General features: G+C 38.9%; 1 protein-coding gene across 30 annotated transcripts in view; it reads right to left on the reverse strand.

The window, feature by feature from the left end:
* The window catches only part of RBFOX1 (RNA binding fox-1 homolog 1), a 1,151,565-nt gene that overhangs the window by 282,206 nt on the left and 851,938 nt on the right, over window positions 1-17,421 (reverse strand). The window contains exon 1 of one of the 30 annotated variants that reach the window (XM_066197711.1): window positions 3,417-3,546. The exons of 25 other annotated variants lie outside the window; for them this stretch is intronic. The gene's annotated coding sequence lies outside the window, so the exon portion shown is untranslated. Of the gene's footprint in view, window positions 1-3,416; window positions 3,547-17,421 lie in introns of those variants that run through there. 4 more of the 30 variants (XM_066197694.1, XM_066197713.1, XM_066197710.1 and 1 more) reach the window with 4 other exon arrangements.

A 17,421-nucleotide genomic window follows, 5' to 3' on the forward strand; every position in this document is an offset into this window, starting at 1 on the left:
TACAAATAGTGGAAAAGTTGTTTCCAGACTGATTGTGAGTTCATGGAGATACCTCAAACCTGGTCCCTGTGGAACCTCCTCCTACAGCTGATCCTGCTTTGTGCAGTGGATGGATTCAGCAATATCCAGAGGGTGCCTCCAGCCTGTGTCATTCTGTGATTCCATAATACCAAAACCCCAATCTTTTACTGACTGTTGGAATAATCAGCCACTTGCCCTTCATCCACTACCAAACAAATGTCAAGTTATTCAATCCTCTGTGGTATATTGCTTTTAAACCTTTAAAAATTCAGTTACAGCTCCTCCCTCTGATAATCCCTTTGACTGCCTATGTTACAAATTAATTCAAAAATGTATGAAAGCATCAAAGAAAATTAAAAGGAAAAACTGTTTTGGGTTGATGTGGCAAGGTTTAGGGAGTGCAGCCTGTGAAGCACTGAAGTGTAGAAAGGTGAAGTGAAAAATATTAGACCATCTATAATAAGGAGAAGGAAAAGGAGAATGAAGAAAGAAAGAATGAACTCAAAGATAATACTGTCAAGCTAAAATATTTTAGTCATGGCACACGTGGAATTTCAAAATCCAATGATAAAGACTTTATTGTAGGAAAAGGCATCTGAAGATTCAACTCTGAAATAATTATAAAAATCTATGCACATGGATCACTTATGACATAAAAACCTTAAATCACACCATGCTAATTCTATCCTCCTGTCAAAATATTTATAATTTATAGTGCATTAAAAATTGTAAAACTCCGCTGCTGCTAAGAAGTAAATGATATTTATGATTAAATATTACTATTTCTTTTTCTCAGCAATGATTACTGAACCTAAAAAAAATGGACCTGAAGCTTTTAATAAGAACTCAGAGAGCAATAATCCTCTTCTGTCCAGACCAACTCTAGACACAACTTTGCTCTTACTCATAATTCCTCATGCTGTGACAGTGGTATCTTTTTAACAGCTTTAGCATGTACTCAATGCATGACAAACACAGGATACTGAAAAATTAAGGGGGAAAAATCCTTTGGTTCCAAGACAGATGCTCACTTCTGAAGTCTTTTCAACCTCCTCCTACCCACTGTGTTTCTCTGCAGATTGCAGCACCATCACACAGAAAAGAAGCCTCGCTCTGTCCATGGGGTAGCACAGGGAACGTCTGTTCATCAAAACCCTTTATTGTCTGCCCCAAATTGGGCCTTTCCAGGCACGTTTGACAGCTGAATCATAAACACAATACTCTCTGAGCTTTTCTTTAAGCTTTGGAAAGTCATGTTTTAAATCTACAGCTCGCCTCAAATGTCTCTCTCTGATCAATATATATTTAGAGAGTTTTCCTTGAATTAATTAGCACTTTTATCTCATATTTACTACTGTGCTACTTTCTCTTAAAACCAAAAAAAAAAAAAAAGAAAAAAAAAAAAAAAGAAAAAAAAAAAGATTTTGCCTCTTCACAAGATTTCTGCTTCACAGAGATTTTTCCGCATTACTGAACATGCAGTCTTGAGAACAGAAGAAGTGAAAGTTATCTGGTGTCACAGTGTTTATCCCCCTCCCCAATCCACACACACGCAGTTATTTGCATTTAATAACACACCTTTAATGCATGGAGAGCTAATTACTGGTTAACCAGAAAGGCTCCCAGTTCCTAAGGTCACTGTGCAGTTTTCAGTGGCCCCACCACCACTGGAGGCCACTCAAACTATTGCAGACCCTCTTTTCAGTGCTTTAATTGGTTAGACCCACTGTGAGAAGCCTGAGTACTGACAGCATGGCTAGAAATTATTCCTACTAAAATAAGAACACTAAATATAAAGAGAAGCAATCAATCAATATTCGGATGTATCGATAGATATATTATTCAGGTGTAACAGAATGATATCAATAATCACATAAAAGATTTTTTTTTGAAATCCTAAAAATTAAACTTGGCAAATGCTTTGAACCTGCCTGTGTGGAATGTCATTACAAAGAGAACACATCGAGAATTTGGCTTACTGAGCAGATGTGACTTGGGAAAAGCTAGAGAAATTATTGAACTTGCATTTAAAAAAAAAAAAATACTAAAAGAAGCCCTTGAGGATGTATGGAAACTAATCACTTATTTTCATAGTCTTATCATGTGTTGTTCTGGTTTTACTTCACCCTGGTTTCTTTTGCCTCCTTCCTTCCTTGATCTCTCCCTTTTTCTGCCCCAATCTGCCCAAATGCACATACAGAAGCATTTTCATACAAACATGCATACATCCATATATCTATGGATCTATATCTATATAGAGAGAGCTGCAGATATCTATAGATATTTAATATCTCTGTGTGTATGGAAATGCCCGAGTTCTCTCCGCTGTCATTGCCAACTTTCCCAAAGCCAGCCAGGAGCCCTGCTATGAAGAGAGGCAAAGGGGAGAGGCACAAACCCTTTCTCTCCAGCCCCCAACCAATGCTGCCTGCCCAGCTTTCCCTCCCTCTGTGGCTGACAGGCAAAGGCACAGATGCCAACCTGAGGCAGAGATTTTGCAGTGATGGCATCTGGCTCCTTGGCACACTCCACTGATATTTGTGTTGGCTCCTCTGCCGTGGCCCCCGGGGCCGTTAATGGGTTAAGTTGGTGATAGGATGTTGTCTGATCCTTTCTTTTAATTCACCTTTGATTCTGCTCAATTTCTGTCAGAATAAAGCTGCTCTTCACCGTCCTGAAATCTTTGGGCTTTAGCTGGCATATGTAATGATGTCATTTTGGACGGTCCTCTTGTGCTAATGGATGATTTGGATAGGGCAAACCACTTCTTTGTATATTTTACACTTAAAAAGTTATGCCTGCCAAAACTTATTAACGCAAATACTTTATTCAAGGACACTGTTTTATATTGTGATCCTTAAAAAAAAATAAAAAAAGAGCTAAAACTGTGAAAGTACTATAGCCATGACCAAAAGGAAGCATTGTCAAAATCTGATTCCTATTTCATTAAAACGCCTTGTGTTCAAAAAAAAAAAAAAAAAAAAAAAAAAAAGTAGGCTCCTTTTCTATATATTGCAGGAAATGTTGATGCAGATTTTATAGTTTAAAGTAAAAAGTCAGTGAGCTGCTTGAACACGTCACAAAAGGTAACTCCAACGGGTTTATCTCACAACAACATGGTTTCTAGTCTAGAAATATCAGTTTATATGACAGTAATTACTAAAACAGATGGGCAAGGAGCCAAAAAGAGGCATCACATCGACAGTGGGCTGAATGCAACTGGGAGCTATGGAGCAGAAAGGAGCTGTGCCAGATTGTGTGGCAGCTGAGAGTCTCATTGGTGAACATTTGCTGTGCAATCTCAGACACATCTAAAAAATTATGCATTCCCCATTGATTTCATGCTAAAATGGTAGAGAAAAAAGAAAGCCTCTGTCTGAACTTGAACACAGTACCTGCTGATAAGTTCCTTCCTTTGAGTACTCAGGATTTTCCTCCTTGCACTTCCATGTTCCTATCTGCCATTCACAAGCCTGGCTGCACATTTTAGATCCACACTCTCAGGTGTTACATGAGTGGCAGTCAAAACAACAACAGAGGTCTGCAGATAGAATTAACCAATAGGTTCAAAATATTCCTAAAATGTAGCAAAAAAAAGAAACCACCCACTACATATATCTTCGCTTCAGGAAATCTATTTAAAAATACAGGTAAACTATAGGTAAGCAGCACTTTGATAAAATGAACAGGAAAAGGAAAAAAAAAAACCAAACTAGACTCAAAAGACAAATTATCTCTAAAATGACTAAAGAAATGCAAAGCAAACCCAGAATTCCTTAACTGAGTCCTATTACCATCTGGTCTTTGTTTTTTGTTTTTTTTTTTTTTCCATTAAGTTGTTCACACAAAACTTTGATTTAAATCTTTCTGCTGACTAGTCTACCACTGTACATTTTAGAAAATGCATTTTTCTAATTATTACTAGAATTGCCATCATTATGAAGAATACTAAAAATCCAGCTGAGCTGATTGAGTTCAATATTCATATGAATTGTTCTCTAACAGCAATTAATAGTTTGCAATTTTTAAGGCTAGAACAGTAACAATAAAGCATTATCTTCAGTCCAGTCTGATATCTAATGTTATTGAGATTTTGAACAACTTCTAATAAAGAAATCTTTTGGATATAAAGGCGTTGGCACTTCCTCCTGAATCTCTCACCAGGCTGTTCAGGCGGGCAGCCTTGCAATTAATCTCAGCAGTTCATTCATTTTCCAAACATCCTTCCTATTGACTCCTACAGAAAAGTGCTCATCCACTGGCTTGGTTACATTAATTACACAGAGAAGATAAAGCCAAGGAAATATGCGAGACACCAGAGACTCCATTAGTTTTCTGTGTCAATTCCAAATCTGTTGCATGTAAACAGAAGGAGGCCCATCCTTGGGTCCCTGACCACATGTGTGAGTTCAGCTGGAACCCCTGAGCCTGGGACAGACCCTGCTCAAGGCCCACCCTGAGATCTCAGGTGGTTTGCCTGCCTCTCACAATTCTGGAGGCAAGGAGGAGCCTGTGAAACACAGCAAACTTCCATCAGCTTTTCCCACCTGGAGCATTCCTACGTGTTAAACTACATCGGGTTACCTCGGATGAGCAGCGCTACAAAGATGCAAAGAAGGTATGGAAAGGTCAACAAAGAGTAGGGGTGGGGTGGGAAAGGACAAGGCAAAGGGAGAAGAGTTATTAAATCATTTACAGTGTAGAATAGTTTTGATTTACCTGGACTTCTTTACATTGACCTCTGACTGCAACTATATTTCCTCTTGCTTTTTTTCCTTCACAACACCTAAAAAGCAGCCCAGAGATGAACTAAATAATTATTGTGCACACTTCACTTTTGTCTCAGTTCCAACAAAACTTGTTACCATTCCAGAGTCCAGATTTTTCTTGAAGAAAGTGATCTTAAATTCTTACAACTTAGCAAACATATATGATATATTATACACTTTGCCCAAATTAAAAAATGTCCCCTGCATGTGCCAATGTACTCCCTGCATGAGGCACAGTATTTATTCTGCATAAATTGAAAGCAAGCTACTTTTTAAAGGTGGGGCAACAGAGGTCTGAGGAAGAGCTGTCCATATGAGCAGAAGAATCCCACTCTCACTTGAATCACTGCATGCAAGCAAATATTTCAATTTTTTTGTACATGTAAACTTGGCACTGTTTCACAGAAACTCAATTTTGTCCTTTTAAAAATGTCAAATGCAATTTGGAAAAGAACTTGGAGGACAATTTGCATATGCATGTATGTTGATACACATATATACACACACACATGCAGGAAAAATCCCTTGCATCAATCAGTGACTGGCAGGAGAGTGAAATAGTGAAGATCCTTCTTTGCTGCCTTCAGTCAGTTAAAAGAAATGAAAATAAAATATTGTTAAAAATCAAGAATTAATCTTCAGCCGACAACATAAAGCTCATCAGTACAGTGAATTTTTCATTAGCCTAAGAAGGAAGAAACCATATAAGCACATATACAAAGAAATATAAATATATAAACAGAATTCTATAAATCCACAATTAAGTCTGGTTGAGTTTACGGGACAAGAAAGGGATAATCAGTCTGTATTTTGTCTAATAAAAAAAGTAATTCAAAAGAAGACATTAAAAAGAGTTAACTGAATATTTCAAGCCACTGCAAAATCAAAGTGACGAAACAATTTGGAAGCTCTGCTCTGCCTCTTAAAGGAGCTTGGTGCACCCAGAAAAGAAGGGAGACATCTCTCACACTGGGAAATCAAAGTCTTACCTAAGAAAAATCCCAATTTAAGTGAAGCAAACATTGTGTGAGTGCTTATTGATTCTGTGCGTTAAGGAAACAATTTCCAGGAGAGAACAATTCTGTTAAGGAACTTAAAAGGGAAGTATTAGGTAACAGAAACCCCACAGTCCCTGAATGTAGAGAGGAGTTTTAATCGAATTTTTAATTGAAAAATTGAAGTGGGACTTGCTCCATGAGAAAATATGCGAGAATGAGCCATTATGAAAACCATTTTACAGCAAAAATGTGTTAATATCAGTTGTTATAAACTATCTGCTTGATAGCTTCCACAGGCCATAGCTTTAGGAAAATCCTTAAAAATCCCAAAGCTCCTGAATGGAAGCAGACAGAAAGCAAGGGAGCCGCAGGGGCAGTTGTCACTGTCCCAAACCAAGGGAAGGAGGGTGGCTCTGCTGGAAATGTTTTGTCACGGGGTGGCTTTGGTAGGGGGAAGGCAGAGAAAATCACAGAGAACCTTGAAAGGTTCATTGAGCAGTTTGGAGTTTCCTGTGTCTCCCAGGACGGCTGAAGAGGGGGGAAGGAGGAAGCAGATTCATATAAAGCACAAAATTAACAACAGTGTCCGTTTAGAGCATTCACCTTTCGTTCACAAAAATAATGGTTACATGCTAAACACCATCAAACTCTTAAGTGTAAAACAAATAATTATAGAAATAGCCACACAGAAATGCTTTGGCTTGGTTCATTTGGGTTGCTTGGTTATTTTTAATTTAGATCAGTCATTTGGCTTTCTCTTTTTCAGTTCTGAAGTCCTCTTGGCTCTGCCCATGCCTGCTCTCTTTCTGTGAACTTGGATAAATGCTATAGTACTGATTAAGTTCTCTAAATCTTAGAAATTATATTATTAGGAATATGTTTTAATTTTTTTAATCTACCTGGCTAATTACAACCTGAAAAGCACACATGCTTTTTATTAAAAAATGAAGAAATACTATTCTACTGAAAGCCATTGCTATGCTGGTTTTGTCCAAAAGCACCATCACACCAAGAAAACCAGGAACAAGGTAATTATTTGCATGTAAACCTCATAAAAAGGCAATAATCTAGATTGAATATCCACAGTTTAATATATAAAAGTTATTAAAATATTAAAATGTAATTAAAATGAAAATATTTAAATGTTATCACTGGGCACTTGTAAGACAGTTCACAAATGTATGCAAATTAGTGGGGTTTTATTTATTTATAAATAAATATGTTCACATACACCAATGTAATCTAAAAAGATATTAAAACAACACGAAATACTCTCAGTACAATAATTTTATCCATTGGCTCAACACAACTTTTTGTTCATAACACCAATAAAAGGCAGGAAAAAAAATCTCTGTATTCTTCACCTGTAAACAAATATGCCTAAATAAAATGCATTATATTTTCATCCACTTGATTAAACACATACTCCATTCATAACTAAATAAAAATATCCACGTACTCATGTGAACCGTGGGATAAAACATTTGTACGTCCATTCATGGCATGGAAATGGGTTAGGTAGTAACCAGAAACTCCAGTTATGCCCTGGAAATGGGTTTCTGTGCCTCCCAGGATGAGGGGTTTGAAGGTGAGTGATGCTGCAGGACTTGAGAGCACGTGGGAAAAGGGCAGAGAGTCAGAGGGGCTGACCCTGCTGGAATAAAGTCTATCAACAAGCAAGTGTTGGACTGAATGGCATTTCACTGAATAATACCTGCACATGGGACTCCAGCAAAGCTCCCAGCTCCCGCACACAAGCAGAAATGCAAAGAGACATTTTCAAGAGCCGGGGCAAATGCTGGGGATGACTTTCCCTGGCTTTCAGCAGGCACTGCCATTAGAGTGCTTTAGCTTCCATTAAGTTGTCACTTCCCTGTGCTGCCAGCTTTCCGAGGCGGACGATTCGTTCTGACAGAAGCACGGCCTGTCACATGCACTCACAGTTCAGTGGGGATGAACAGGAAAACCCCCAGAGCTGATGGATTTATCACAGATTGGAGCTGGCACCTATATTGCTTATATGTACAGAGCAAGGTAATTAATAAGCTCTAACCTGTCCACCTTAAGCATCTCATATTTAGCTGAATAAACTTAATTCAAGGCACACAAATGTAAAACGTACAAAGCTGTTCTTTCATTGGATTTTGAACTTTTTTTTTTTTTTTTAATTAGCCCAGTTGATTATGACAGTTTTGTAATGACAACATCTAGTTCATACATATTTTTAATACATAAGAATTTGCACACTGGCCAAGAGTAAAGGCTGATCTAGCCCAGAATCACGGGGGCAAACATTTAGGGAAGGAACATAAGAGATGCCATGTGAGCATGGTCTTTGTCTGCAAAATATAACCCTGCAGCCAGTGACTCCTGAGCTTCCTGAGCCAGAACTTCTGCACAGCCACTGGATCCATCGTGCCTGATCCCAAATAAATTCTAAGTGTCACAATCCTGCTCCATGTGAAAAAAGTACTTTGTTGTGCTAATCTTGAACTTGCTGGCTGACAATATCACTGAGTATTGATTCTTATACTGCAAAAACTCTGTTTTCTTTGAAGCATTGGTGATTGTCTAGATTTCTCTTTTCACTTATCTGTCATCATTCCAAGCTCAAGAACCCTACTCTATTTAAGATGTCACTCAATAGAAGATATTTTGTACTTCTCGCCTTCTCTCTTTCTACCTATTGGAGGTATGTGTGTTCAGAAATATGCCTGCTGTACAAAACAGGAATGCAAGAAGGATTTCAGCATTAAAGATCTCCCCATCATTCCACTTTTCTATCACAGGAATTATGACCATCTTTGTTGAATACATTCATTGCACTTTATGTTTTCTTGATAACACTTAGCAAGTTATTTATTATATTTTATCCTTCGCCAGATCCAATAAAGGAACTTTGTACAACCTGAAGGCAAATTATTTAATTTAGTTTCCTGGTTTGGGCTGGGAGAGAGTTAAATTTCTCCACAGCAGGTAGGATGGGGCTGTGGTTTGGATTTGTGCTGCAACCACAAGGAATCTCTGATAAGACAGGGAAGTTTTTGTCACTGCTGGGCAGAGCTGACACAGAGCCAAAGCTGCTTCTGCTCCTCCCCCCACCAGCAGGGATGGGAGTGCACAAGGAGTGGACGCAGCTGACCCCAGCTGACCCAAGGGATATTCCAGAATTCCTCATGTCCTACTCAGCATCTAAAGCTGGGGGAGGAAGAGGGGGATGTTTGGGGTGATGCCCTTTGCCTTCCCAAGCCACTGTTCCACATGCTGGCTGGGCTGTCCTGGGGTGGCTCAACACCTGCCTGCCCATGGCAGGGAAATGAATTCCTTGTTTTGCTGTACCTGTTGAGGTGTCTTTATCTCAGTGCATCAGCTTTGGGGTTTTTTTACTGATTCTCCTCCCTCCCAGGGCAGGGGGGGCCCTCTGTGAGCAGCTCTGTGGTACTCAGTTCCTGGCAGGGGTTATACCACAACCCTTCAGTAATATTTCACCTCTTTAGTCTTGCAGAAAGGAAACACCGAAGAGAAGAAATGCTTTTCTGAAGCACAAGTCAATTAGAGAAGTACAATTACACGAAGAATCCTCACAGATTGTAACGTAGTTTCTTCTTACGAATCCTTGTGGAGGATTTTGTCCCTTTTCTCTCTCCTAGTGCATCCACACTCATCTCCTCTGCTGGAACTCAGTCGTTGTCCTTCTGGATCACAGATCTTCTGGAAGCTGTTCTACTGGGCTGCAGCAGAAGCCACTTGGGCCACAAAGGGTGGTAGAAAAAAGCACATGGTGTCAAAAGGGAGGAAGCTGGGACAGAAGAGACACTGCTATGCTCGTGGTGGCAAGAGCCAGAGCAGAGGCAGAGGCAGAGCCAGCTGGCGGAGGAGAGGATGACAGCCATCAGATTAACTGGGAACAGCCAGGCAGTCCTGAACACCACCACAGCAGAGACTTGGCCCAGCAGTGAGGACAGGACAGTCCATTAAGCATTTTGAAGGACAAAATCTGGGTTAGAAAAAGGTTAGGCAATATAAAGATGTGTAAGAAGAACACACAAGGAAGACTAGAGGTGGGTATGGGAGAGGCTGAAGAGAAAAACAAAAGGAGAGATGCAGGGGGGAGGTAGTAAAAAGATTAAAAAAAAAGAGAAAATATCATTAAATAACTACTCAGCAATATACATCTCTTAACATATAGTAGAAGGACTCCATCACAGTCACAATAAACTGTCTCTAGCTGGTTTTGCATATTAATATTCTTTGTTGTACAGTTATTGGATACTTCTGGTTTCACCTTTAAGATCCCAAGGGAAGGGACACACAATTCTGTTGTGATGATAACTCAGAGCAGGCATGACTGTTAAGGAGGTAAATTGTTCAGCAAGTTTAGCACAATCTTTATTGATTTCTAATTATTACTCTTAGCTTTACCACATTTTGCTTCCTTAATTACAATTCTGATGTATTTTAAGATTTATTTAAGATGCCGAAGTGCAGAGGCTCATAGATAAATCTTGGTGATTTGCTTGCATAGAATGTGAAATGACACGCTGGATCTAACCTAATGCAATACTTGGGCTGAAATAAAATTCTAAAAATTGATTATTGTCAAAATTCAAATCATTTACAATTAACAAAAAGTGAAGAAGATTTTTTTTTTCTTATATAAAGACATTCTAAGCTAGCTGGTGCCACTGAACTGTCAAAATTGCACTTCTGTTATTACATATACTTCGATCTAATTGATGCTGGCCTTCTCATTTCCAATGCCCATTAATTCTTTTCACCTATAAATTGCCTTCACAGGTTTGGAGTTTTGTATTCTCTGAAAACTCAGTCTTAGAAGGCTTTTAGTATCATTCTGTTTGATGAAAGAATATTTTGAAAAACAAAAATTGAACCTGAACTTCTCTGAATTTTCTACATCTACATCTCAAGGTAAAGAGAATGCTTCACATAAAGCACAGAAAAAATTCACCTGTTTACTTCCATGCTGTTGTTATTATTAGGACTTTGGGATAACTGGAAAACATCAAGGTTGAGCGATGACTTGCCTTGCCAGATAGTTGTGCTACTTGGAATCAGCATCAGAGAAAAATTAGTCAAGTTTTCATTAAGAGCAAATATGAAGTGCAGAAATACTCAGCTGAAAAATGAGTTCTGATGAACTTGGTCAAGTAGCAAGCAGTAAACTGCTTCTTTTTTTCCCATATTTGTTCTAAAGTGCTTGTTACATTCTTGAACATGCCTAACAGCTGCATTGAAAATACAATTTATTTATTAACAAGCAGTATTTCCATTCTTTGACAGGCTCTCCACCCCAACCCCCCCCCAAAAAAAAAAACCCTCAAAACTTTCAACTAAGCTCATCAATTACTCTTAACACTCTAAATAGTTGGCAGTGTTTACACAACATCCTTTCAGAGTTATCCAGCTCGATCTTGCAGCTCATTAAAAGGATCTCTATTTATTTGCTGTGTGTTACAGTTCTTCACTTTGGCACAACACGCAAAAAGGAAGCCAATTTTACTTTTCCCTGTGGTGTTAATTGGTAGAGCATGCTGCCTGCCTCTTCATTAATTATGTCAATGTGTATGAAACTTTCATTTTCATGGCAGTGTATTAACAAAGCTCTGCAACGAGGCAGACAAAAAGCCAGCAAACTCCAGCTTATAAAAAGTGGGTAATGAAGGCTAGCAGTGGCCAGAAGATAGTATTTATTTCAAAAAGCAGCTTTTTCCCTCCTTATCCCTTTCAGAAATCATCTGAAGCAAGCACTTACTGAAGTAAACAAGATCAACTTTGCTGCTGAAAGTAAATAAATCTCCATATAACACACAGATAATGGATCTGGAGACACTGTAACTTCTCAGAGCACAAAGAATGAGAGAAGGACCTTTAGCCCAGCTGAAATGGTTTTGCTCCTAAAACCATTTCCAGATAATTTACTGAACTCATCCCATCAAGTGTACAGAAATCACTCGCTGCTTGATAGCTCACTAAACACTGGGGCTTTGTCTAAAGATAAAACTACCACTAGCACGGCAAAACCAGGCACTGACCATGTGAAATTCCTCTGGATGCCTTTAGCCTGTTTCTAACTGCAAGTGTTGGTAAAAGACTAATACCAAGCTTTTCTCATTACTTTTTGTTTTCCCCTAAAAAAATAAACAAACAAGGAGAAATAAAATGTATCCGCTCTCCATGACTTCAGATAGAGCATGTTGAATTTCACTACACTGGAGAGACTGCCTGGAGACAGAAACTAAAGCAACAACTAAAGTGCTATGATAAGCTTCTTCAGCTCTTCCTGGAATTTCTGAAATGCAAAGCATTAAAATAGAGCAGCGCTCTATTGTAGATGTAAAGCATCGCAAACTATAAATGAAATACCTTTAGAAGTCACCATCTTACATTCACATGATGACAGCTCACAGTCTTGGAAATCACGCCCAGAGAAGCTTTTATGCTGCCACTGAGGCTGGAAATGCCAGACAAAGGTACTTGTTTCTCACCCCAGGTATCTCCTGACTGATAGAAAACACGTTTGTCACTGGCTAATATCTCTACTTGAAGGATTGAAGAGACCCCAAACAAACCCTAACAAAACCAAACAACCCCACAAACCGCACAAAACCCTCACAAACCACTGAATGTACATTCCAATCTATGATCTAAGCCCTTCCTGTCTGTACTTCTCTCCCCATATATCTGTGATGGCTTTAAACTAATTCTTTGCAGCGAGATCCAAATAATATAAAGAGGAAAAAGCATTCGGAAAAAAAAAAAAAAAGTTTCCTGCAGTAAGCCTAAACCGTAAAACAACAAATAAAGAATTGTATCTGTACATTGAAAGCATTTGTCCTTCAAGTGATTCTAGCCAGGGTGGGAGATGAGAGGGACTCACCCCGGGGAAGCACAGACCTCATGGTCTGTTCCCTCAGAGGCTTTTGCCCCTGATGGAAGCAGCAAAATTCCAGTCCAGGTGCAGAAGACTTGCAGCTGCCAATTTTTTATTGTTTTGTTTCTACTTTCCCAGTATCTATTATATGTTATTTCTCTCAGGTTTGAAGTATGCCAGTACCCAGACTGCATCTCCCCGTGGATTTCCATGGCCCAGCACTACAGGACACTCCGAACCAACACTACAGCCATACTATTAACACAGATATTTCTTTGTGTACCTCCCTCTGTTCTCAAATGTCCTCAGAAATACTGTAAAACATTAAGTAAAGCCGCTGTTTGCTTGTATGAATGAAATCATGGAGCCTCACTGAACTAACGGATTTGGTCTACACGTATTTTTTCTTTCTTGTTCTCCATTTTCTCCTCCTTTACATGTTTGACCTCTCCATCTTTCCTTCTCAGAGCAGCACTCCGTGAACATCACAAACTCCCTGCTGTCATTGTCCTTTCACTCCATTTCTCTGAATCTTTCTCTCCCCTTTCATCAAGCTTTAGCTGACTTCTCTCATACCCAAAAAGTCTCTTAAACCCATTCCTGGCTTCAGTTCTCCTCCTCCTCCTCCAGTTCAACCCTCTCAGGATCCCCTTCTCTTTTCACTTGGATCCTGCTCAGTGCTGCAGATGCTTCACTGCTGGACAGGTCTGTGCTCTCCTGTTCCCAACAAACCTGTCTCTAGGCATTTCTTCTTTCCTTCCTGTCTGCTTGTTCAGCTCCTCTCCTCTGTGAGCTCCTAAGTAATTTATAAACACCATGTTTCTTTGCTCTTCCTGCCAGAAAACCTGCACTGGAATTTTATGTTTATTCTACTCTAATAACTCCTTGCTCCCAGACAGTTTGGAAAAGCTACAACAAGGTTATACCATGAAATATTTTCTACGTTATTACTCCTTATCTTCATCAGGAAATAGTTTTGCAAAGACACACAAAAAATTAACCTTGGACTGTAATAACACAGTTGAACAGCCATGCTGTAACTAAAACAAGACTAAAAGAAATACTCTGGAGAATTATTCACCCTACCTGCATTTCTTCTATTGCCTTAATATCATTTTAGGAACAAATTTTGAAAAGAGATCCTAAAACAAGGCACTTTCTTCTATTTCTCTCTAGAATCAGCTGATCTATCCGGAGTGTATTGTACAGTGTTAGCTATTCCTCCTGAATTTCCTGTGCAGTTCTTATTTCCTATTTCTGTATAAAATACTGAATTAAAAAATGTGTATTTACAATTCCTTGGATGATTTTCTAGGTTGATATTAATTAGAAGCTGTAAAGATTACATGGAAGTTTAAGAACTGCATACTTAATAGAAATCATGTGTGAAGAAAAGGGAAACTCAAAAAATAAATTTATGGTCATCTTAGCCAGTATTCATCAAAACTGAAAGCTTATATACCATAGGTGGCTAATTGATTTTTTTTTTTCTCTTCCATATGTACTTTTTTTTCTCTGTCACAGAGATAAAACGTTCTCTGTCAGCAGCTACACTTCCCTGCCAGATTTTATACCTCAGTGACAATATTTTATGTTCAGCAGCTGGCACATAAGTATTCTTATGCATTTACTGCATTTCTACACTTCTCAGTTCTACAGGGTCAGGCTTTGCTTTCTTATCTTCTATCCCAACTTAAACCAAACTAAAACATCCTAAAAAAAAAGGTAATTCAGTTGAGATTACCTATTCCCACATACCATCAGCATGACCAAACTTTTTTCAGTGACAAATATAATGGCACTAAACATCCACAACTGTATTCTCCAGAGCTTGTAAGGAAAAAAAAAAAAAAAGTCCTTTGATTTCACATATAACAAAAATATATAAGGTATTTCTGAATCAACTATTGTTCAAAACAGAGCACAGGCTTGGGGAAAAAACAAACAAACAAAAAACCACAACAAAAAAACCCCTAACTCTAAAATTCTCAGAAATGCAGAAGTAGCTCTCCAGAAAGTTGTACCAATGCTTTAGTTCTTTCAGTACCAAAATATTTTAAGGTCAGTTTGTCCAGAGCTGGTGTCTATTACATTTTTGCTGCTTTAACTGAAGAAATTTCTGTTACCTCCCTTGGGAAATGAGTATCACTGGGGAGCAATTACCACTTACCAGCTCTGGGCAAGTCAGTCTAGTTGCTTTCCTTAAGTCATGTGGAGTCTGTGCATCTTTCACTGGTCCCATTCCTCAACCTGCAGGTCAGGTACGTGGAGTTTCTCTGCCTTTGCATTTATAAACACTCCTGAGCTTTCATTGAGTGAGGGCTGGACACTCTGCCCAACAGAAGGCAAGAGATCTGAATAAAACAACTCTAGGTGAGGCTTAAATACACAAAACCTGCATTATCCCTTCTGGACCCAATCCATGGCTCTAGGGAAATGGTAAAAGCTCCCATCGATGGACTATATTATTTTTTGCCACATATATGGTTTTCATTTAAGATTAATACAAATGACTTGCTTGCAGGCAATTTGTCAGTGATCAGTTTGTTGGGACTCAGTCACTTTGATATTTCCCCTTATGGGCTCTTTCTATCTCCAAGTTTCAGTCTGTTGTCTTATGTTTGTGTCTGGATCACAGACACCCCACATCCCAGCGAGGAATGGAGCCAGAGCTGGTCCCAGCTGTGGCACTGGGCAGGACTCAGGCTTGGTTCATACTGATCCTGTCAGAAAGCAGCAGGCTGGAATCAAACCCAGAGCAGAGCTGCAGAGAACTTCCGGGAGACAGAAAGGTGATAGTGGAGGAAAGAATTCAAATAGCTGTTTTGCCTCTGATCTGTAGAGCATGGAAGTAAATTCTACTGCCAAACACCTAAAACTAACCCCCAAAATAAAAAAAAAAAAATGAATCCATTCTTTTCTGCACCTTCACTGGTTATCCACCAAGGCTGAGTGAAAGCAAAGCCTCAGTGATAAACGTGGAGCCATTCAGGTTCAGGCACAACATGCCTAATTTTAACAATTTTCCTGCTTACAGATATAAAAGAGGTTAAATAGCAAGGTAGACTCTGTTCAATACATGGGAGAGATGAATGCTACGTGGACATCAGCACAAAGAAAAGAACGTTTCTTCGAGAACATTTGAAATGTTGTGCTAGCATTACACATTTTAAATTGCACAGATCACCTCTTCCTCTCTTCTTGAATCCTGCCTATTTTCCTTCCAAATGATGCCTTCAATGCACATAACTGGGATGCAGCTGGCACGCTCTGGTGGGCCCCCACAGGTCTCAGAGCCCAGAGCAATACGCTGCATTTGGACATATGTGCACTAAGCTGCACTGTGCCACGTCCCCTCCTCAACTGTGACCATAAAATTTTATTTCCATTTTGGAGGGAAAGAGAGCAAAATCCTCTGGATTTTGGGAGTGAGCCAACAGGAAGTGCTAAATGAATAAAGAACGTCTGCAAGTGTGCCCTGGGGACTCAGCAGTGAATGCCTTTGACACGCTGCTAAGTTGGGATTCTGATTCTGGTGCCAAAACCTCATATATCTCCTTGCTTCAGACGTTATTAATCAATCAATTGTGTTAAAAACCTAAAATTAGTTATTTTAAAGTATTAATTAATAATATGATAATAAAATACAAACAATAAAAATATTATAATAGTTATAATAATTATAAATAAACTGTATTAAATAACCAGACCCATAGTAATAAGCTTTTTACCTTTTAGTTTCTAAAGCAAAAGAAGCACACCTAACAAAGCAAATGAATGCTGCTACATTTGAAAACTGATCGCTTCAAGTTATTTTTACTTATTCCAAAACATGTTAGCAGTAGACAAAATAAAGCAAGGTAATCAAGCAGAGGAGAACGCTTTCTCAAGAGCATGTAAAAATCGTCCCTGTCCCCAGTGTGTGTGAGATAGGTTAGGAAACAGAGAAATACAACAGATTTGGACTGATAGTCTGGCCCTCTCCCTGTTCCATGCCTTCCTCCAGCTCCCAGGATGGGCTGCACCTACAGCTTCTGTCTAAACTGTTTCTGAACACTTTTAGCACTAAAGAGTTCACTGTCTTTCTAAAGAAGTTCTTCCAGTTCTCAAATGCTTTTTCCATTACAAAGTCTCTCCTGCTGCAAAGTGAGCCCACTGCACGGGGAATACAGAGAAAAACTTGATTACTTTCTCACAGCTTCTTTTTATGTACATGAGGACTATTATCAAGTCCTTGCTCAGGCTTCTCTTCCCCAGCTTTTCCCTGTAGGTCACATTTTCCAGAGTTCTCATGCTTTATATTGCTCTCCCCAGTACCTCCACTGATTCAGCCATTTTGTTCTTGAAGCATTCCCAGAATTTTGCCTTGCAGCTGAAGCCTTACAAGTGCCAATTTTTCAAGAGTACTGTTTCAGAGGCCTTACTGATGTTTACTCTGGTTTTGTATTAAAAATACAGCATGTGTATGTCTTTTTTGCAGTAGCAGGGTATCTTTAATATGTCCAGCTTTTGATTTACTGGAAACCAAAATCACTGTGCTGCATGCACATTACCTATGCAGTCATGATGCATTTACATTTTCCAAGGCAAATATTTTTAAGTGTAGACCTTTTAATTTGCTCTAAATTGCATTCTGTTCAGTCTCCCACTCATCAAGGGAATTTTTAATTCTACAGGTATGTTTGCAGGTTCTTTCAGATTGACATTCTCAGGTAATTTTTAAAATATGTTTTGTATGCTA

This window comes from Chamaea fasciata, unplaced genomic scaffold (assembly GCF_029207755.1).
Source record: "Chamaea fasciata isolate MVZ Bird 193981 ecotype frontalis unplaced genomic scaffold, bChaFas1.0.hap1 SCAF_16, whole genome shotgun sequence".
Lineage (NCBI taxonomy): Eukaryota > Metazoa > Chordata > Aves > Passeriformes > Sylviidae > Chamaea > Chamaea fasciata.